Genomic DNA, 21900 nt, shown 5'->3' with positions numbered 1-21900 from the left:
CAGGATGTCCGGCTACCTCAAAAGCCCCCTTCCTTACCCCCCAAAATTAACTGACACCCACCGGGTCAGCTGGAAGCAGTTTGGGGAGACATGGTGTCCCCATTCCCGTTCACCTGCCATTTTTTATAAGAACAAAATCTAGAATGTTAGAATACCTAGCCACTCGCCCATGACCGCACATAAACTGGCAAGATGCTTAGTCATCCCAGGGCCTTATGTCCTACGTAATCTGTGTGCTGCGTGATCACATAATCTATGCACATGCATGGCATAGCTATGCAAACCCGTATGCACATGTGTGGGGGAGTCTATAGAAGTAGGTCCCACTCATTCCTCTGCCCTTTCTCTTCCTTCACAATCTTTCCATAGGCCTAAGCATCCCATTCTGGTTTATTCCCTTAATAAATTCTTATAGTGGGTTTTGTTGTACTTCATGGCTTTTCTCGCATGGTAAACAGTGCCACTGAATGAATAACATTGTGCTGCTTAATAAATAACAGGAATAGGTGCAAGGGACTGGAAGGGGAGGATGGGGGAGAAGGCTGTGGCCAGGATGTAAAATAAATAGATAAATTTAAAAAAAAAAACAGTAGAGCCGGGTGGTGGTGACACAGGTCTTTAATCCTAGCACTTGGGAGGCAGAGGCAGGTGGATCTCTGTGAGTTCGAGGACAGCCTGGGCTACAAAGTGAGTTCCAGGAAAGGTGCCAAAGCTACACAGAGAAACCCTGTCTCAAACAAAACAAAACAAAATAAAACAAACAAACAAACAAAAGAAGTAGAAAAGAAAAGCAGATTAACAAAAGACAATGTCATAGGGTCTTTAGTATGAATGGGCAGTGTAAGTATGTACTGGAATGTATTCAAGCAGTTATTTTTTCCTAAATATTACAAATTCAATTAGTGTGGCTTGCAAGTAAAACAGTTTTTGTTGTAGGCTTTACATTTTTGTGTGGTGGTATTGTGTTCCCCGAAATATTGTGCACGCTAATAAACTTATCTGGGGTCAGAGAATGGAACAGCCACAATATTAAACATAAAGGATAGGCAGTGATAGCACACACCTTTAATCCTAGCATTCCAGAGGCAGAAATCCCCCTGGATCTCTGTGAGTTCAAGGCCACATTGGAAACAGCCAGGCATGGTGACTTGCACCTTTAATCCCAGGGAGTGATGGCAGAAAGCAGAAAGATATATAAGGCATGAAGACCAGAAACTAGAAGCACTTGGCTGGTTAAGCTTTTAGGCTTCTAGCAACAGTTCAGCTGACCCATTCTGGATGAGGACTCAGAGGCTTCCAGTCTGAGGAAATAGGATCAGCTGAGGAACTGGCAAGTTGAGGTAGCTGTGGCTTGTTCTGCTTCTCTGATCTTCCAGCGGTCACCCCAATATCTGGCTCCAGATTTGTTTTTATTAATAAGACCTGTTAAGACTCATGCTATATTTTTGGACTAAAGTTTTCTGTTCTTATGTGTGTTGAGGATCTCCAGCTTGGGATCCCCATTCCATACTCTGGTCTCACTCCTCCCATTCTAGACCCTGACCCCTCAGAAAGTCCACCAAGGGTCAGCTCCTACCCTGGGGGTGCTCAAGACCATATCTACAGGCTATTTAAGAGCTGGTCACCATATTTACCATGTGATTCCTCCCCTGTCTTCCTGAGAGTCACTCAGGAGTTGCTTTGCTATGTTTATTACACTTGAATTTATCAATTCAGCTTGATTGGCTTGTTATATTGGTGGTGGCAGAGGATACCCAATAACAGGGGATCTAAAACTTATCAATGTGCACCACCCTGGTCACTAGGTTTCTGAATTTGTCATGAATGTTCTCTTGGCTTGATGAAGTTTGCTCTTACACTATGCACCCAGAAGGGACACATCTTTATAGTATCATCTCCTGGAACAGTAGGAGTTTCTGTTTGTGTTGAGGCTTGAGCTATTTATGTAAACTAGGCTGCTCTCCCACTCCTAGAGACCTGCCTGGCCCTGCCCTCAAACATCTAGTTCTGGAACTAATAGCTTGCATCACTTTGTTAGGCAGCTTCTTGGTGTCCCATAACCCACAAATGCTTAAATTCCTATTAGCTCATTATAAAATATGCCATTCATGTATGGGATTCAGGATGAAGACTGAATTCTATCATGACATCTGACATGGCTTATAGAGTGAGAACTTTTAATTGGGTATTTGGAGGTCAATGAATGTCTCATTGGACTAGGCAGAAAACACTGACTGGCCTGAATTGTCCAATGACATTTGTTTTCTTAGCCATATCATAGGTCTGAAAGACCTTTGAACTTTGGACATACTGAGGGGTGAGCATGGGTCTCACTGGAGAGCAAGTGTGTCTTTCCTTCCTGACTAGGGTGGGGTTTTTGTTTGAGAGGGGTAGTGTGGTTGTGGGGAGGGTCCCCCAGCTCCCAAATAAATGACACATGGAGGCTTATTCTTACTTATAAATGTCCAGCCTTAGCTTGGCTTGTTGCTAGTCAGCTTTATTTAAATTATCCCATCTAGCTTTTGCCTCTGGGCTTTTACCTTTCTCTATTTCTGTATACCTTTCATTATTTCTTATGCTGTGGCTTACTGTGTAGCTGGGTGGCTGGCCCCTGGAGTCCTCCTCTTCTCTCTGCCTGCCAGCCCCGCCTATCCTTTCTCCTGCCTTGCTATTGGATGTTCAGTTCTTTATTAGACCATCAGGTGTTTTAGATAGGCAAAATAACATATTGTCACAGAGTTAAACAAATGCAACATAAACAAAAGTAACACACCTTAAAATAATATTTCCCAACACTGTGGCTTTGGAGCTGAGCAAGGCAACTATGGCAGACACTGCTCAGGTGCACAAAGTTTTACTTCCATAAGATGGCTCCCCATGCCTGGTATGCATGTCCTTATTTCCTTAGGATAAGCACATGAAAACCTTTTGCCATAAGATATCCCCCTGTTGAGTGGGTCACCACTCCTGGCAACATGGGAACTATCTTTATACATAGCACAGAGGTGCAGTCAGAATGAAGGAATATGATATTTCAATGCAATGATTATTACATATTGAGGGGATCTCATTGTGAACAAGGAAAATGGTCATCACACATTTCCTTGGTTAGGAAAGAGAACAAAATGAATTTATTTTAGTAGTATGTATTTTTATAATATTATTTAAGTAGGAGTATTGTAATATCCTAGTGTCAGGATCTACTTTAGTTTTTTGGCTGCTGATTTTCTTGTTGGAAAATACACATACTATGTAATTGGTCATTTTTAGCTATAGTTAGTGTCCAATTCAACAATACTATTAATACTTGAACTTTAGTGACCACTGCCTTTTGGTGCTGTGCTCCTCCTTGCTGCAGATTTCCCCTTACTGTTGTCCTCATTGTCTCTGCCCCTAGAGCCCGCAGATTGCTATTTGGAGAGACAGACAACCAAGTTAGCTCTTTCCACAGCACAGCACATTGCTGATGACATCTATGCAGCCACTTCCTCACCCAAGTGCCCTTTGTTAAATCTTTTAACCTTGCTTGAAATGACTGTTGGTAATGACTTTGATCACACACACACACACACAACACAGTGATGTCCTCCTCAAATACGTGCATACAATGCAAAGTGCTGAGATAGTGCATGAAAAATAGAAACATGGTTTAATGTTTTCATGTCTGCATAGTATTCCATAGTGTATGTCATAATTAATTTAATATGTCACTGTTTGCTAATGTATGCTGTGGAGGGCCATCCCACCCCCACTTTTCCCCAGGGTACTCTTGAGCAGGAGCAGCAGGAAATATTAGTTAGAAATGTAGCTAGAGAGAGACAGACAGAAACAGAATAGCCTCAGGAGGACCTGGATCTTTATCCATCGGGTCCTGACTCTCTCTGCCAAAGGGCTTTTAAAGGAATGCCAAGGGGAGGAGCAAAATACCTCCCCCCAGGCACAGCCAAGTGCAGATCCTACCAACCACCTGGTGACCTTGCCCGTGGCCAAATCATTCCCTTATGCAGCTCTGCTGTGTCAGGCAAACTCAGATCTCACAAGAAAACTTCTGTGAGCTCCCACAGTATGCTTAGTGTCTAACATTTTTCCTTTTAAGAATATTTAATTTTTAGCCAGGTGGTGGTGGCCCACACCTTTTTTGTTTTGTTTTGTTTTGTTTTTGGGGGGGTTGAGACAGGGTTTCTCTGTAGCTTTGGAGCCTGTCCTGAAATTCACTCTGTAGACCAGGCTGGATGGCCCACACCTTTAATCCTAGTACTTGGGAAGTGGAGGTAGGCAGTTTTCTGTGTTTGAGGCCAGCCTGGTCTACTGAGTGAGTTCCAGGACAGCCAAGGCTACATGGAGAAACTGTCTCAAAAAATTAATTAAATAATAATTATATGTATTTTGCCATGATTTTATTTTCTTACTAATTTTTCACATTTCCTGAATTGGAATTTCCAGGCTAAAAACATTTGGAATTTTAATTTTTCTTAAATGTAGAATTGTCCTTCAAATATTTTATGCTGAATTACAGCTCTACTGTTAGAGAATTAAAGTTGCAGTTTTCTTAACTTTGTCAACTATACTATACATATTTTAGTTATTGCTTTATTATTAATAAGCACATTATTTTAATTTGATTTGTTTAAATATAATTATTTATGCATCTTTCAACTTTCTAGGGGCCACAGGTCTTTTTATTTGTTTGTTTTTTGTTTTTTTGAGACAGGGTTTCTCTATGTAGCCCTGGCTGTCTTGGAACTTGCTTTGTAGACCAGGTTGGCCTCGAATTCACAAAGAACTGACTGTCCCTGCCTCCTGAGGGCTGGGATTAAAGGTGTGTGCCACTCCTACCTGGCATATTTTTGATATTTTAAATGAATTAGTTTTAGTATGTGACATAATGATAATAAGAAAACATATAAATTAATTTAGTAGTGATAAAGTATATATTGTATTATCCGTATTGTTAGATCATGGGCCTATACTTTAAGACCAGGTGTAGCAACTCATGTCCCTTGAGACAAAGAACTAACAGGCCACTTCATGGTGGGAAGGCAAGTCCAGCTCCCTCTCCACAAAGGAGATCTCTCCATGCCTTCCTCATGGCTTGGTCTCTATGTCCTACAGGAAAACATGTAAAACAATGTTCTTTCTTATTTCTGCCACCCCCTCCCCAGTAAGCAGCTCTGCTGCCCAAACTGGCTTTGAATTGTGGCCAAGCTCCCTGTCTACCTAAGTGCCTCCAGTCAGCATTCCCAGTAGCAACACTGTATATTATCTTAGAGTACCCACCCTCTAGGCAAAAGTTATTAAATTAAAGAATTCCCTTTGTCCCATGGACTCTTGCACTCACCACCTATGTACTAAAACCTGGAGCCAAGTGACTCTTCACTGTAGTGGCCAGGGTGGAAATACACCTCAGTTAGTCTCTATGACTGTCCCATGTGCTCCTGTTTATCTAGCACAAATGTATGAGCAGCTTTAATAATGATGAATGCCAAATGTATAACACTCCTCTTGCTACCTGTTGTAATTTTGATTTTTAAAGTATAGTACTTTGGTCACAGTTCTTGGTTGTCAACTTGACTACATCTGGAATTAACTAAAACCTAAGTGTCTGGGAATACCTGTGAGGGATTTCCTTTTTCTTTTCTTTTCTTTCTTTCTTTCTTTCTTTCTTTCTTTCTTTCTTTCTTTCTTTTTCTTTCTTTCTTTCTTTCTTTCTTTCTTTCTTTTTTGTTCCCTCTTCCTACTCCTCCTCTTCTTTGTTTTTTGAGACATGGTTTCTCTGTGTAGCCCTGGCTGTCCTGGAATTCTCTCTATAGACCAGGCTGATCTTGAACTCAGATATCTGCCTTCCTCTACCTCCCTAGTGCTGGGATTAGAGGCTTGCACCACCACTGCCTGGCTGGGATTTTTTTCTTAATTAAATCAGTTGAAGTGGGAAGATTCACTACTTCTTATCTGGATCTCTGAGGTGGGAAGACACACCTCTAATCCAGATATTTGAGGTGGGAAGATTCCCCTTTAATCTGGGCCACATTTTCTGCTGGCAGCCTATATAAAGGACAAGGAAGAAGGAAGTGCTTCTCTTTCTCTCTCTCTCTCTCTCTCTCTCTCTCTCTCTCTCTCTCTCTCTCTCTCTCCCTCCCTCCCTCCCTCCCTCCCTCCCTCCCTCCCTCCCTCCCTCCTTCCCTGTTTGCTGTCATGCTCCCTGGCAAGTCCATACCTTCACTGGCATTAACGTATACTTCTTCAAGTTTCTGGCGTATACTGAAGTCCAACTGAGACATCCAGCCTCGTTGACTGAGCAACTACTGGATTCTTGGACTTTCCATTCATAAGCAGCCATTGTTGATTAGCAAGTCCTTCTAATAAATCCTGTGTGTGTGTGTGTGTGTGTGTGTGTGTGTGTGTGTGTGTGTGTGTATGTGTGTATGTGTGTGTGTTCATTACATAAGTTCTCTAAAGAACCTTGACTGATATAATTACTTTCATATTTGTCAGATTACTGATAAATTTAAAAGAGCATTTTGTTTTTCAGAGCCATATGCTGTTAATGTGGATTACATGAACAGAAATAACAGAGAGATGAAGTGAACACTTACTTTTATATGTAAATAGAGATATGACTTGTCTCCATCAACCCTGGTGTCTGAATGATCCATGTAGTATGCAATAGATGAGACATGAAATAACCTCTCTATATTAGAAGAGGTAAAGGAATATTGCTGTTAAATAATGTGTTACTTAATTAATATCTCCACCCTCATCTGCTGATCAAAGTGGGAAGTAATCCAACTTCCAGCTGCCAGGCAACAAGCCAACTTGCATAGGATGATTATGCTGACTGACATATTTCCAGTCCAGTGAGTAATTTATGAAGGGAAAATTGAGAGGTTTCATAAATATCCCTGGACTGTCAGAGGATTGATTATCCTCATTCAGCAACACTGGAAAGCATCACTTTATTCAGGATTTTCTGGGAGCCAGTATCTTAAGAAAGGGTTTAGGGCCATAATTCCTTTGGTAGTAGAATGACCCCTTCACAGGGGTCACATATCAGATATCCTGCATATCGGATATTTACAGTATAATTCATAACAGTAACAGAATTACAGTTATGAAGTAGCAGCAAAATAATGTTATGGTTGGGGGTCAGCATGAGGAACTGTATTAAAAGGTCACAGCATTAGGAAGGTTGAGAATCACTGCTGTAGATCCCACTACCAAGCCTGTCATGCCTGCTTTCTCACACCTCCCAGAGGTACTCCTACAGGCCCCTGCTCTGGCTCTCCCTGACCTTGACCAAACCTTTATCTTGTATACTACTGAAAATTGGGGATGTACTGCTGCTATGACAACCAGCCTCCAACAGCTTAGGGATTGAGAGGAATCAATGGGTTCGGTGGACTAATCACTGGACTTGACTTTTCTTCCTGAGAGAGTAAAACTTAATTCTCTGGGGCCAGTGAGGAGACAAAACTTAACTCTTTGGGGCTGGTGAAAAAGGGAAACACACACACACACACACACACACACACACACACACACACACATCTTCAACATGTCAGGATCTTACCTAGGGTGCTGATGCAGAGGAGGCAAACTACTGGATAAACAGACACACAGGACTTTTCTGAGAGCCAAAACTTAGCTCTTCATTTTATTATTCTTTCTGTTGCTTGCTTTACTCTGTTCCTCTTCTGTTCTGTTTTTCTACCCTGATTTTACCCTTCTGTCTCTCTTGATGTCTTCCTTCTAGCTTTCCTTCTACATCTTTCCTGGTGTTTTCCTTCTCAGTAACTTTATTTTTTCCCTTATATACCCCAGTAGAGTCTTTCAAGCAATATAAAAATTACAATGTGGTTACATTCTCTTTTACAAGTGAATAATTACAATGAATACAAGTAAAAACCAGCATGTTTTCCATATCCCTTACATGATTAAACATTTTACATATTACTGATGAAAGACAAGTTGTCCCAAGAAACTACATACATTCGTACCCAAGCAACTTGTTATAGATTAACAGAGTGTAAGATGCATTTTGTGGTTACAAAGAAAGGATCAAACACCTTATTATCTTAAAAGGTAATCTTATAAGGAATCTTAAAAGAATCACAAACCTAAACTTTTATATATGAAAAACAATTAGTCATCTCTACTTAAAATCTTCAGGTTGCATACTCATTCATCAATAGTTTTTTTTTTTACATATCAGGAAGTTGAGGGCAGAAATGGGTACAAGGAATCAATCATCACCTTTGATCACCAACCAATTCCAGTAAGAAAGGCATGTCAGTTAATAATAATTGAGTTGCTTTATTCTTGTTCCTTGCCCTCAATGAGTCCCTCACTAAATTATGTGCCTTTCTAAATTTTAAATTGTTTCCTTGGGTTTTTCACATGAAAGCTATTAACAAAAACATCTTAATCTAACCTTTAGTTATTTGTAAGACTTTGTTTTAGCTATGATGCACACTGAAACCTGTGAACACATCTGTCAACATTAAGACTAAAAAAACATGAGGTAGCTGAGCTTCTGGGACTCAATTGTTTTTCTTAACCCTTAACCTAAACCACAGTCTATATGGCTCCTCAAGAGAAACTGGCTGTGTGACATTTCCTTGTTCTATTTTTTTGTGTCCTCTGTAGCCCCTGTTTTAATGATACAGCTTAAGAGGAAATCATCTCCATAATAATCTATAGACAAAAATGCCAGTAGAATGGGATATTTCCATGAGATAACCACACTATATTAAAGGCAGTGGGGATCTCCCCACACTCATTTATACTATGCCAGATACCAAAGAAAAATGGCAGTAGCAAATATGTAAAGACACAGCAGCAGCAAGAGACATTCTAGGGCCAAAGCCCTCGGGGCTTTGCCTATCTGAGATTCATCCATCAGTGCCTTGCATGCTGGTGGGCCAATCTCCTGAAGTCAGTTGCCACCTGCTGCCCCTCTGACATGGCCACTTGTGGGAGCCCATAAAAGATTCCTAGTGAGATCTGAGCTTGCTTTACACAGCAGGGCTGTATTAGGGGATGACTTGACCATGTGCACTAGCAGCAGCCTCCCTACTGGCCCAGGGGGCTTCTAAGCTCACTTTTGGTGGTTCTCTCTGTCCTCTCACCACACTGGCTCAAGGATCTCCTATCATACAAGAATCTCTCCACTCTGCCCCCTTCTAAGTGTCAGCTTTTTCACATCACCTTCCTAGAAAATCCTATCTCATTTGGTTCCCGCCCTCTGCTTAACACTGCCACACCCCTTCCCAAGGCTACTACCCTCACTCATTCCTGCCTAGAGTCACTTGAAACCCTTACCTACAGAAATCCACAAGTTTCTATTTCCCCTCTGCAACATCCTGACTACATTTGGTTTATAGATGGAAACTCATCTCTAAGCTCCAATGGCTCCACCAAACATGCTATGCCATAGTCTCTTCTGATCAGGTTGTAAAATCTGGCCCTCTACCACCAGGCTCTAATTCTCAGAAGGCAGAGTTCAGAGCCCTCACTAGAGTCCTCACCTTAGCATAAGAAAAAATTGTCAATATACACATGGATTCTAGGTATGCTTTTCACCACCACACTTCTATTTGGCAAGAGAGAGGTTTTTCTTACCCCCAGAGGCACATCTATTACTAATGGGCTTCTGATCCTAAGGCTCCTAGAAGCCTCTTATCTTCCCAAGCAGGCAGCAGTTATTCACCATTGAGGTCATCAGGCCCTACTAAAGATATAGCATTGGTAAATGCTTTCACTGACAAGACTGCTAAAGAAGCAAGCCAACATCCCTAACCTCTTCCCTCTATTGTCCTCCTAGTCCCTCAGAGCCTAATCCATACCCAAGACCGGCCCTCCAAAGTAGGCTGAAGTTTCTGTCCTGCCAGTAACTCCCAAATACCCAGCAGCCACTTCCCAAATAATTGTCTTTGGAGGCTTAATATTACTTACAAATACTCAGCGAGTAGCTCAGGCTTATTACTAACTAGCTCTTACACTTAAATTAACCATAATTCTTATCTATGTTTAGCCATATGCCTTGGTAGCTTTTCTCAGTATGACATTCTCATCTTGCTTCCTTTGCATCTGGCTAGTGACTCCTAATGACGCCCTTCCTCTTCTCAGCATTCTTAGTTTGGTTGCCCTGCCTATACTTCCTGTCTGGCTACTGGCCAATCAGCATTTTAGTAAACCAATTAGAGTGACAAATATTTACAGTATACAAAAGCATTATTCCACAGCACTCCACACTGTGGGAGCAGTCATGGGTCCTTAGGGCTGGCTCCTTCTGTAGGACAGGTACTGTCTCCCCAACCTGCAATCAAAGTCCTTCCTGGTGGCTATTCACAAAATTTATCACCTCTCTACCAATTCTTCTAACCCCTCTTCCTCCACCCCAGTCTTTAAGGTTCTCACCCAAGAATGCTCCACCTGTACTCAAACTTCCCCACAGGGGGTTTGTGACCTCCTCCTTCCTTTCACCCACACCAATTTCAGGATAGCCTTCAGGGGAGGACTGTCAGATATGTTTCACACATATGCCTCCTAACAAAAAACATAAATATATTGGAGTCTGGAAAGATAGCTCAGCAGTTAAGAGCATTGACTGCTCTTTCAGAGTACCTGGGTTCAATTCCCAGTGGCCACAAGGCAGCTCACAACTGTCTGTAACTCCAGTTCCAGGGGACACAAAACCCATGGCAAAATACTAACACACATAAAATTTAAAAATAAATAAATAAATCAAAAACATAAATGTCTTCTTACTGTGGTAGACACTTTCTCAGTATGGGTAGAAGCTTTCCCTGCTACAACTGAGATGCAGAAGTGGTCTGTTCCCACCTCATGAATGATATCTTACCCATATTTGAGTTTCCTAAATCCATACTATCATATAATGGCCCTGCATTCATTTCTAAAGTCACTCAGTCTAGAGAGCCCTAGGGGTACAGTGACACCTCCACATTCCCCATTGACCCCAGTCCTCTGGAAAGCTAGAAAGGTCTAATGGACTTATTAAAACTCATTTATCAAAACTCTTATAAACTTCACCTTCCTTGGACTCAACTTCTATCTCTTGCCCTCCCTCAAATCAGGGTCACATTCCAAGCCCTCTCCTTCCTCAGCCCTTTTAAGTTAATGTACCATCATCCCATTCTTCTAGGAAATTTACCTCCTCTGGAATCAGCCCCACTCTGTGACTATTTACCCTCTCTCACAGGTCATAGTTCTCCCAGTAGTGGTTGGAATTAGTCTGGCAGCCTCAGTGGCTGCTATGGGTTTTGCCACAGGCTTCTTGGCTCACAGTCTGTATCTATCTCAGCAGATATCTACCCAGCTAGCAGATACCATACAGGAATCAAACCTGGTTCTACAACTACTCCAAAACCAGCTCACTTCTCTGGCCTCAATGGTCCTACAAACTGATGAAAGGGGAGGCACCTGCCACTTCCTCAGAGAAGAATGCTGCTACTATGTAAATCAGTCTGGCCAGGTGGAAAAAGGATTAAAAACTTAAAGAGCTAGAAAAGACTCTATGGCCCCCAGAGCCAATTCTTTTGCAGAAATCTCATTTTGGTCTCCCTTGGTCCCTTGGCTCCTATACATATTGGCTCATTGATTTCCATATTTCTTTTACTAGTGATCATTCTCTGTCTCTTCAGGTTCTTTCAGGAAACAATTGTCAAAATTACCCAGCAGTCAGTAAACCAGATGCTTCTGACAGAATTTTCCCAGGCCTCCTACCATTGCCTATCAGCCTGAGCCTTACTCTGGAATGGTAATCCAAACTACTTCAAAGCAGTCTGTACTTTGCTAGCACCAGATAGCCACACAGAACCTGGGCAATGATTAAAAAACAAGATGTTTCTGGACATTGCCTGACTCCCTCCCTTCCTAGCCTCTTGATTGGCATTCCAACCTTCCTCGATCTGACAATGATGCCCCAATTTCAGCAGGAAGTAGTTACAGAAAAGACTACATTGCCCCTTTTTACTACCAATAAAAGGCTGGAATGTCAGATCCCCCAAGAAATTCCTTTACCTAAGGTCAGGCATTTAGACAAAAGCCAGGATTCCCTTGGGGCCTTGAAGAAAGTTCCTACTTGCTAAAAGGTTTCACTTTCCTTATCTCTAGCAAAGGGGACATGTAGTTCTTCCATTAACACATGACTGAGGTGCCTAGTAGTGTGTCAAGGTTGATCCTAGCCTTTAGGCTCTCTCAGTCCCTACTCAAGAGCCCCTATACTAGCTCACAGGCTCCCTTCCTCCCAAGGACCCATTTGCATATAACCCAGGAGATTCCCTGACCCCTATACCCATAGCTTCTCTGTGCTTTATACACACACACACACACACACACACACACACACACACACACACACACACACAATTTATTAGAATGACTTACAGGCTGCAGTCCAGCTAATCCAACAATGACTGGCTGTGAATGGAAAGTTAAAAATCTAGTAGTTGCTCAGGCCACAAGGCTGGATGTCTTAGCTGGTCTTCAGTATATGCTGGAATCCCAAAAAAGTAGGCTCCAATGCCAGTGAAGGAATGGATGTGGTAGCAAGGTGAGAGCAAGCAGTTAAAGAATAAAAGATTCCTTCTTCCATGTTCTTATATAGGCTTCCAGCAGAAGATGTGGCCCAGATTAAAGGCGTGTCTTTGTGCATCAAGAGTTAGACTAAAAGTGGGTTCACTCACTTCAAATCAAGCAAAAAGAATCTCTTACAGGTGTGCCCTCTATTTCTGGACTGTAGTTCATTTCAGATGTAGTCAAGTTGACAACCAGGAATAGCCATCATAGCCACTGAGGCCAGGCATGTGGCAGAGGAGTCCTTGCATGGAGGTCCAGAGAGGCCATTGGATGAAACTGTGGAGGTAAAGCTTGGATTACCTTGGAGACCCTAAATGTTGGAAATGCCAGAGCCATTGGATCCCCACCAAGGACAGCTGCAGACAGGGAGTAGAACCAGCTTAAATGAGAGAAGTGTGTTGCAGTCAGCAAAGTTGCAAGAGTAGAGCCATCTAAACACTGACATTGGACATGAAACTACAGGATTTGGAGTTTGCCCTGTTGGGTTTGGGTCTTCCTTGGTTCAGTATTTGGTCAGTATACCATAATTCATCCTTTTTGGAATGGCAATGTATACTCTGAAACATTATTTGAGCTGTAAGTATGTGATCTGCTTTTTGATTTTATAGGAGGTTACAATTAAGAGATTACCTTGAACCAAAGAAATAGCTTTGGACTTTTTAAAAAAAATTGTTATTAAGAAACTTTCTATTCATTTTACATACCAACCACAGATGCCACTTCCTTCCTCCTCCCATCTCCTAGCCCCCCCACACACAAACCACCCCCATTTCTACCTCCTCCAAGGCAAGGTCTCCCATGGGGAGTCAACAAAGCCTGGTACATTCAGTTGAGGCAGGTCCAAGGCCCCCCCCCCACCCCGCATCAAGGCTGTGCAAGGTATCCCACCATAGGCACTGGGCTCCAAAAAGCCGCTCATGCACCAGGGATGGATCCTGATCCCACTGCCTGGGGGCTCCCTAAACAGTTCAACTTAAACAACTGTTTTACCTATCTAAGAGGGCCTAGTCTAGTCCCATGGGGGCTCCACAGCTATTGGTCCACAGTTCATGAGTCTCCACTAGTTTGGCTGGCTGTCTCTGTACATTTTCCCATCATGATCTCTATGTCCCTTGCTCATAGAATCCCTCCTCTCTCTCTCATCAATTGGATTCCTGGAGCTCAGCCTGGCACCTGGCCCTGGATCTCTGCATCTGCTTCCTCAGTCACTAGATGAAGGCTCTATGATGACAGTTAGGGTATTCACTAATCTGATTACCAGAGTAGGCCAGTTCAGGCATCCTCTTGACTATTGCCAGTAGTCTATGGTGGAGTCATCCTTGTGGATTCCTGGGAACTCCCTAGCACCCTGTTTCTCCCTATTCCCATGATGTCTTCATTTATCATGGTATCTCTTTCCTTGCTCTCTCACTCTGTCCCTGTTCCAGCTTGAAGTTCACATTCCCTTATGTGTTCATCCCCCATCCCTTGCCCTCCATTACCCCACTCACCCTCCAGTTTGCTCATGTAGATCTCCTCTATTTCTCCTTTGCTGGGCAATCTATGCATCCCTCTTAAGGTCCTCCTTACTAGCTAGCCTCCCTGGAGTTGTGGGTTGCAGCTGATTATCCTTTGCTTTACATCTAGTATTCACTTATGAGTTCATACATGCCATGTTTATCCTTCTGAGTCTGGGTTACCTCACTCAGGATGATATTTTCTAGTTCCATCCATTTTCCTGCAAATTTCATGATATCATTGTTTTTACTGCTGAGTAATATTCCATTGTATATATGTACCACATTTTCTTACTCCATTCTTTGGTTGAGGGGCATCTAGGTTGTTTCCAGGTTCTGGTTATTACAAATAATGCTGATATGAACATAGTTGAGCATGTGTCCTTGTGGTATGATTGAGCATTCCTTGGGTATATGCCCAAGAATGGTATAACTGGGTCTTGATGTAGATTGATTCCTAATTTTCTGAGAAACCACCATACTGATTTCCAAAGTGGCTGTACAAGTTTACACTCCCACCAACAGTGGAGCAGTGTTCCCCTTGCTCCTCATCCTCTCCAACATAAGCTGTCTTCAGTGTTTTTGATTATAGCCATTCTGACAGGTGTAAGATGGTACCTCAGAGTCATTTTGATTTGCATTTCCCTGATGACTAAGGATGTTGAGCAATTCCTTAAATGTCTTTCAGCCATTTGAGATTCTTCTGTTGAGAATTCTCTGTTTAGCTCTGTAGCCCATTTTTTAATTATATTGGAATTTTGATGTCTAGTTTCTTGAATTCTTTATATACTTTGGAGATCAGCCTTCTGTCACATGTGGGGTTGGTGAAGATCTTTTCCATTCTGTAGGCTGCAGTTTTGTCTTGTTGACTGTTTCCTTTGCCCTACAAAAGTTTCTCAGTTTCAAGAGATCTCATTTATTAATTGTTTCTCTCAGTGTTATATTTAGGCAACTGGTGTTATATTTAGGAAGTGATCTCCGGTGCCAATACGTTCAAGACTACTTCCCACTTTCTCTTCTATCAGGTTCAGAGTAACTGGATTTATGTTGAGGTCTTTTATCCACTTGGACTTGAATTTTGACATGGCGACAGATGTGGATCTATTTGCAGTCTTCTATATGTTGACATCCAGTTATGCCAGCGCCATTTGTTGAAGATACTTTCTTTTCTCCATTGTACAGTTTTGACTTCTTTGTCAAAAATCAGGTGTTCATACATGTGTGGATTAATGTCAGGGTCTTCAATTTGATTCCATTGGTCCACATGTTGGTTTTTATGCCCATAGCAAGCTGTTTTTATTACTGTAGCTCTATAGTAGAGCTTGAAGTCAGGGATCGTGATGCTTCCAGAGGTTGTTTTATTGTACAGGATTCTTTTGGCTATCCTGGGTTTTTTGTTTTTCCATATGAAGTTGAGTATTATTCTTTCCAGGTCTGTGAAGAATTGTGTTGGGATTTTGATGGGGATTGCATTGAATCTGTAAATTGCTTTTGGTAAGATTGTCATTTTTACTATGTTAATCCTACCTATCCATGAGCATGGGAGATCTTTCCATTTCTTCTTTGATTTCTTTTCTCAGGGACTTAAAGTTCTTGTCATACAGGTCCTTTGCTTGCTTAGTTAGAGTTACCCCAAGGTATTTTATATCATTTGTGTCTATTGTAAAGGGTGATGTTTCTCTGATTTCCTTCTCAATCTGTTTGTCAATTGTATATAGGAGGGCTACTGATTTTTTGAGTTAATCTTGTATCCTTCCACATTGATGAAGGTGTTTATAAGCTGCATAAGTTCCTTGGTTGAATTTTTGGGGTTACTTATATATACTATCATGTCATCTGCAAATAGGGAAAGCTTGACTTCTTCCTTTCCAATTTGTATCCCCTTAATCTCCTTATGTTGTCTTATTGCTCTGGCTAGAACTTCAAGTACTATATTGAATAAGTATGGGGAGAGTGGACAGCCTTGCCTTGTACCTGGTTTTAGTGGAATCACTTTGAGTTTCTTTCCATTTACTTTGATGTTGGCTCTTGGCTTGCTATAAATTGCCTTTATTATGTTTAGGTATGTTCCTTGTATTCCTGATCTCTCTAGGACCTTTATCATGAAGGGGTATTGGATTTTGTCAAATGCCTTTTCTGCATCTAGTGAGATGATCATGTGGTTTTTTCCTTCAGTTTCTTTATATGGTATATTACATTGACAGATTTTCATATGTTGAACCACCCTTGCATCCCTGGGATGAAGCCTAATTGGTCATGGTGGATAATATTTTGATGTGTTGTTGGATTTGGTTTGCCAATATTTTATTGAGTGTTTTTGCATCAATGTTCATGAGGGAGATGGGTCTGTAATTCTCTTTGTTGCATCTTTATATGGTTTGGGTACCAGGTTAACTGCAGCCTTATAAAAAGTGTTTGGTAATGTTCCTTCTGTTTCTATTGTGTGGAACAATTTGAAGAGTATCAGCATAGCTCTTGTTTGAAAATCTTGTAGATTCTGCACTGAAACAATGTGATCCTGGGCTTTTTTTTTTTTTTTTTGGTTGGGAGAGTTTTAATGACTGTTTCTATTTCCTTAGGGGTTATTGGTCTATTTAAATAGTTTATCTAGTTTGATTTAACTTTAGTATGTGGAACCTATCCAGAAAATTGTCCATTTCTTTCAGATTTTCCAATTTTGTGGAGTAGAGGTTTTTGAAGTATGACCTGATGATTCTCTGGATTTCCTCAGTGTTAGTTGTTATGTCTCCCTTTTCATTTCTGATTTTGCTAATTTGGATGCTCTCTCTCTGCCTTTTTGGTTAGTTTGGATAAGGGCTTGTCTATCTTGTTGATTTTCTCAAAGAACCAACTCTTTGTTTCGTTAATTCTTTGTATTGTTCTCTTTGTTTCTATTTTATTGATTTCAGCTCTCAATTTGATTATTTTCTGGCATCTATTCCTCCTGAGATACTTTGCTTCTTCTTGTTCTAGAGTTTTCAGGTGTGCTGTTAAGTCACTAGTGTGAGATTTCTCCAACTTTTTTATGTGGGCATTTAGTGCTATGAATTTCCCTTTTAGCACTGCTTTCATAGTGTCCCATAAGTTTGGGTATGTGGTATATTCATTTTCATTGATCTCTAGGAAGTCTTTAATTTATTTCTTTATTTCTTCCTTGACCCATTGGTGATTCAGTTGAGTATTATTCAGTTTTCATGAGATTGTAGGCTTTCTGTAGTTTTTGTTGTTGTTGAAATCTAACTTTAAACCATGGTGGTCTGACAGAACACAGGAGGTTATTCCAATTGTTTTGTATCTGTTGAGATTTGCTTTGTGGCCAAGTATGTGGTCAATTTTAGAGAAGGTTCCATGGGGTGCTGAGAAGAAGGTATATTCTTTTTTGTTAGGATGGAATGTTCTGTATATATTGATTAAGTCCATTTGAGTCATAACATCAGTTAAGTCCTTTATTTCTCTGTTAAGTTCAATTTGGGAGATCTGTCCAGTGGTGAAAGTGGGTTGTTGAAGTCTCCCACTATTAATGTGTGGGGTTTTATATATGGTTTAAGCTTTACTAATGTTTCTTTTACATATGTGGGTGCCCTTGTGTTTGGGGCATAAATGTTCAGAATTGAAACTTCATCTTGGTGGATCTTTCCTGTGATTAGTATGTAATGTCCTTCTTGGTCTCTTTTGATTGATTTTAGTTTGAAGTCTATTTTGCTGGATATTAGGATGGCTACACCCGCTTGCTTCTTAAGACCGTTTGATTGGAAAATCTTTTCCTAGCTTTTTATTCTGAGGTAGCATCTATCTTTGAATTTGAGTTGTGTTTCTTGTATGCAGCAGAAAAATGGGTCCTGTTTTCATATCCATTCTGTTAGCTTGTGTCTTTTTATAGGTGAATTAAGTCCATTGATATTAAGGGATATTAATGACCAGTGATTGTTCATTCCTGTTATTTTTTGGTGGTAGTGTGTGTGTACTTCTCTTCTTTGGGGTTTATTGCTGTGGCATTATCTATTGCCTGTGTTTTTGAGGGTGTATCTGAATTCCTTAGGTTGGAATTTTCCTTCTAATGCTTTCTGTAGGGCTCGGTTTGTGGATAAGTATTGTTTAAATCTGGTTTTGTCTTGGAATGTCTTATTCACTCCATCTACGGTGATTGAAAGTTTTGCTGGGTATATTAGTCTTGTCTGGCATCCATGGTCTCTTACAGTCTGCATTACATCTGTCTGGATCCTTCTGGCTTTCAAAGTCTCCATTGACAAGTCGGGTAATATTTGATGGCTTTGCCTTTATAGGTCACTTGGCCTTTTTCCTTTGCTGCTCTTAATATTCTTTCTTTATTCTGTACATTAGTTGTTTAATTATTATGTGGCGAGGGGACTTTTTGGGGGGTCTAGTCTGTTTGGTGTTCTATAGGCTTCTTGTATCTTCATAGGCATTTCCTTCTTTAAATTGGGAAAGTTTTCTTCTATGATCTTGTTGAATATATTTTCTGTGCCTTTGAGTTGGTATTCTTCTCCTTCCTCTATCCCTATTATTCTTAGGTTTGGTCTTTTCATGGTGTCCCAGATTTCTTGGACATTGTGTGTTATGAATTTTTTGGCATTGGTATTTTCTTTGGCTGATGTATCCATTTCCTTTATTGTATCCTCTACACCAGAGATCCTCTCTTCCATCTCTTTAATTCTGTTGGTTATACTTGCATCTGTGTTTCCTATTCGTTTACTCAGATTTTCTATTTCCAGCATTCCCTCTGTTTGTGTCTTCTTCGTTGTTTCTATTTCCCTTTTCAGGTCCTGAACTGTTTCCCTCAACTGTTTCATTGTTTTTTCATGGTTTTCTTTAAGGGATTTATTGTTTTCTTCCACTTTTTTATTTGTCTTTTCCTCTAATTCTTTATAGATTTCTTCCCATTTTTTGTTTGACTTTTTCTTATTTTCTTTATTGATTTCATCCATTTTTTGTTTATCTTTTCCTCAATTTCATTTTTATTTTTTCTTGAAAGGCCTCTAGCATCCTCATGATGCTATTCTTGTTTTTTTTTTTTTGGTTTTTTTTTTTTTTTTGGTTTTTCGAGACAGGGTTTCTCTGTGTAGCTTTGCGCCTTTCCTGGAACTCGCTTTGTAGACCAGGCTGGCCTCGAACTCACAGAGATCCGCCTGGCTCTGCCTCCCGAGTGCTGGGATTAAAGGCGTGCGCCACCACCGCCCGGCTATCATGATGCTATTCTTAAGGTTGCTTTCTTCTGCTTCTTCCACCTTGTGATGTTCAGGTCTTGCTGTTGGAGGAGGGCTAGATTCTGGTGATGCTGTATTGCTCTTTATGCTGTTGTATGTACTTCTGCCTTGACGTCTGCCCATCTCCTTGTCTTATAGGTATAAGAGGTGCCTGTGTCTGAGCGAGTTTCTGTTGGTCCAGTCTGTGTTTGTTGTGTCTGTGTCTCAGGGGGCACTTCCGGGTCTAATCCTAGCTCTTGGTCTGATTGGAGCAGGTAGCTTCTGTGTCTCAGTGAGCTGCTCTTGGGTTAACCCAAGCTAGTTGATTCTGTGACTCACGGATCTGTTCTTGGTCTTATCAGGGGTCTTGGTCCAGTCAGAGCTGACAGATTTGGCGTTTCAGGAAGCCTCTCTTGGTCCAATGAGAGGTGGCAGATTCTACTTCTCAGAAAGCCACTCTTGGTCTAATCCGGGCTCGCAGATTCCCTGTCTCCTGAGTTTACTCTTGGTCCAATGTTGGCTCTTTGTCCAATGAGAGCTCTCTCTTTCTCTGGGCAGGATGGGAGCTCTCTGGGCTTGACGAGAGCTCTATGGGTCAGATGGGAGCTCTCTGGGCCAGATGGGAGCTCTCTGGGCCAGATGGGAGCTCTCTGGGCCAGATGGGTGTGGGGGCAGGGCATGTAGATTGCAGGGTCTGCTAGGGGGTCTTGGAGAAGGGGAACCTTTGGATATCACTCTGTATAAATAAAATGCTGATTGGCCAGTAGCCAGTCAGGAAGTATAGGCGGGACAAGCAGAGAAGAGAATTCTGGGAAGTGGAAGGCTGAAGCAGAGAGACGCTGCCAGCCGCCATGATGAGAAGCAACATGTTAAGATACCGGTAAGCCACGAGCCACATGGCAACTTATAGATTAATAGAAATTTGTTAATTTAAGATATAAGAACAGTTAGCAAGAAGCCTGGCATGGCCATACAGTTTATAAGTAATATAAGTTTCTGTGTGTTTACTTGGTTGGGTCTGAGCAGCTGCAGGGCTGGTAGGTGAGAGAGATTTGTCCTGACTGTGGGCCAGGCAGGACCAGGAAAACTCTAGCTATAGGACCCTCCTGCGGGAGCCCTGCCTGCTGGCTGGCAACTGGGGCCGAGTTGGGTGGGTCTTCCCCCAGAACAGCTGGGGCCCAGGGATGGGACCTAGGGGCAGGCCTCCCTGGGTATGAACCCAGTCACTCACCTCTGGGCTGGATGGGAGCCTACTTATCCGTATTTTATAATTTAGAAAGATAGTCAATTTAAGTGCCAAGAATAAAGCTTTAGAAAAACCTATTAAAATGAATTATAGCCGCTCGCTGGGGTGCGCACGGTGGTGGCGGCGGCGCAGTGGCATGGCAGGTCCAGCGGGTGTGAGGCAGCAGCAGTGGCCCGAGCCCAGCCCTGCCTGACCCTGGCCCCAGCCTGACCTGGAGTACCCTGGCCTCACTCCGGCCCAGCCTGGTTGGGAGCCTCCGGAGGGAGAGGTGCAGGCCCAGCCATTACCGACTTTAAATTGGGCATCATGTGGCTCGGCCAGGTGGCCAGGAAGACCAAATACACACTGAGCAAGACATACCACTGGTGGAGAGCTACTCCTCTGAGGCTCAAATGGAAGTAGATGCTGATGGAAATGGTGCTAAGATATTTGCATAGGCCTTCGACAAAAACCGAGGAAGGGGCTCGGGCAGCCTTCTGCATGAGCTGCTGTGGGAACCACACAGGGGAGGTGTGGCTCCTGGGTTTCAGGAGGTACATCTCAATGCTGTGACTGTGGACAATCACCTGGACAACCTGCAGTTGGTACCATGGGGCTGGCGACCGAAAGCTGAAGAGACCTCCAGCAAACAAAGAGAGCAAAGCTTATACTGGCTTGCTATCCAGCATCTTCCCACGGACCCTATGGAAGAACAGTTCCCTGTCCTGAATGTGACCCTGTACTATAATGCCAATGGAGATGTGGTGGAAGAGGAAGAGAATTCCTGTACCTACTATGAGTGTCATTACCCTCCTTGTACAGTGATTGAGAAGCAGCTTTGGGAGTTCAACATCTGTGGGCATTGCCAGGTGGCACGATACTGTGGCTCTCAGTGCCAGCAGGACTGGCCTGCCCACAAGAAGCACTGTTGGGAGAGGAAGCCTCCCTTCCAGCATGAGCTTGAGCCAGAGCGATGACAGGCTGAAGAGCTGCCACTGTTGCAGGTTCAAGGTTTCTAGCTCGTCATGAGCATTGTGGAAGACAGACTGGAGGTGCCAAAGACGCCAGCAATGGATCCAGAGCAGCTGCCATAAGACCTCACAGCAACATGAAGCCTGTGGAAACAGTGCTCCTCCAGTGTTCACCCCCAGCAGAGACAACAGGGAGGCTCCCTAGGACCTTTCTTATTATTTATGTTAATGTGTTTGTAAACTCATGTACAGTTTTTTTGGGCGGGGAAGTGAGGGGAGGGTTAGAAACTTCAAATAGAATCATTTGTTGTATTCCTCAAATGGTAAACAGTTGACACCGGGCTAGAAACTATCATGTAGTAGAGCTTCTCTCCTGGGCAGTGGGGATCCCACTGAGAGGCTTG

At 42.2% G+C, this 21900-nt stretch overlaps 1 pseudogene; it reads left to right on the top strand.

Moving 5' to 3' along the window:
- The first annotated feature begins 20834 nt into the window (after window positions 1–20834).
- Window positions 20835–21675, top strand: LOC128114751 (zinc finger MYND domain-containing protein 19-like; annotated as a pseudogene).
- Window positions 21676–21900: the final 225 nt, after the last annotated feature.

The sequence above is a fragment of the Peromyscus californicus genome, unplaced genomic scaffold, assembly GCF_007827085.1.
Source record: "Peromyscus californicus insignis strain IS unplaced genomic scaffold, ASM782708v3 Scaffold_10__1_contigs__length_136768540, whole genome shotgun sequence".
Classification (NCBI taxonomy): domain Eukaryota; kingdom Metazoa; phylum Chordata; class Mammalia; order Rodentia; family Cricetidae; genus Peromyscus; species Peromyscus californicus.
This window is presented reverse-complemented; position numbering and strand designations above follow the sequence as displayed.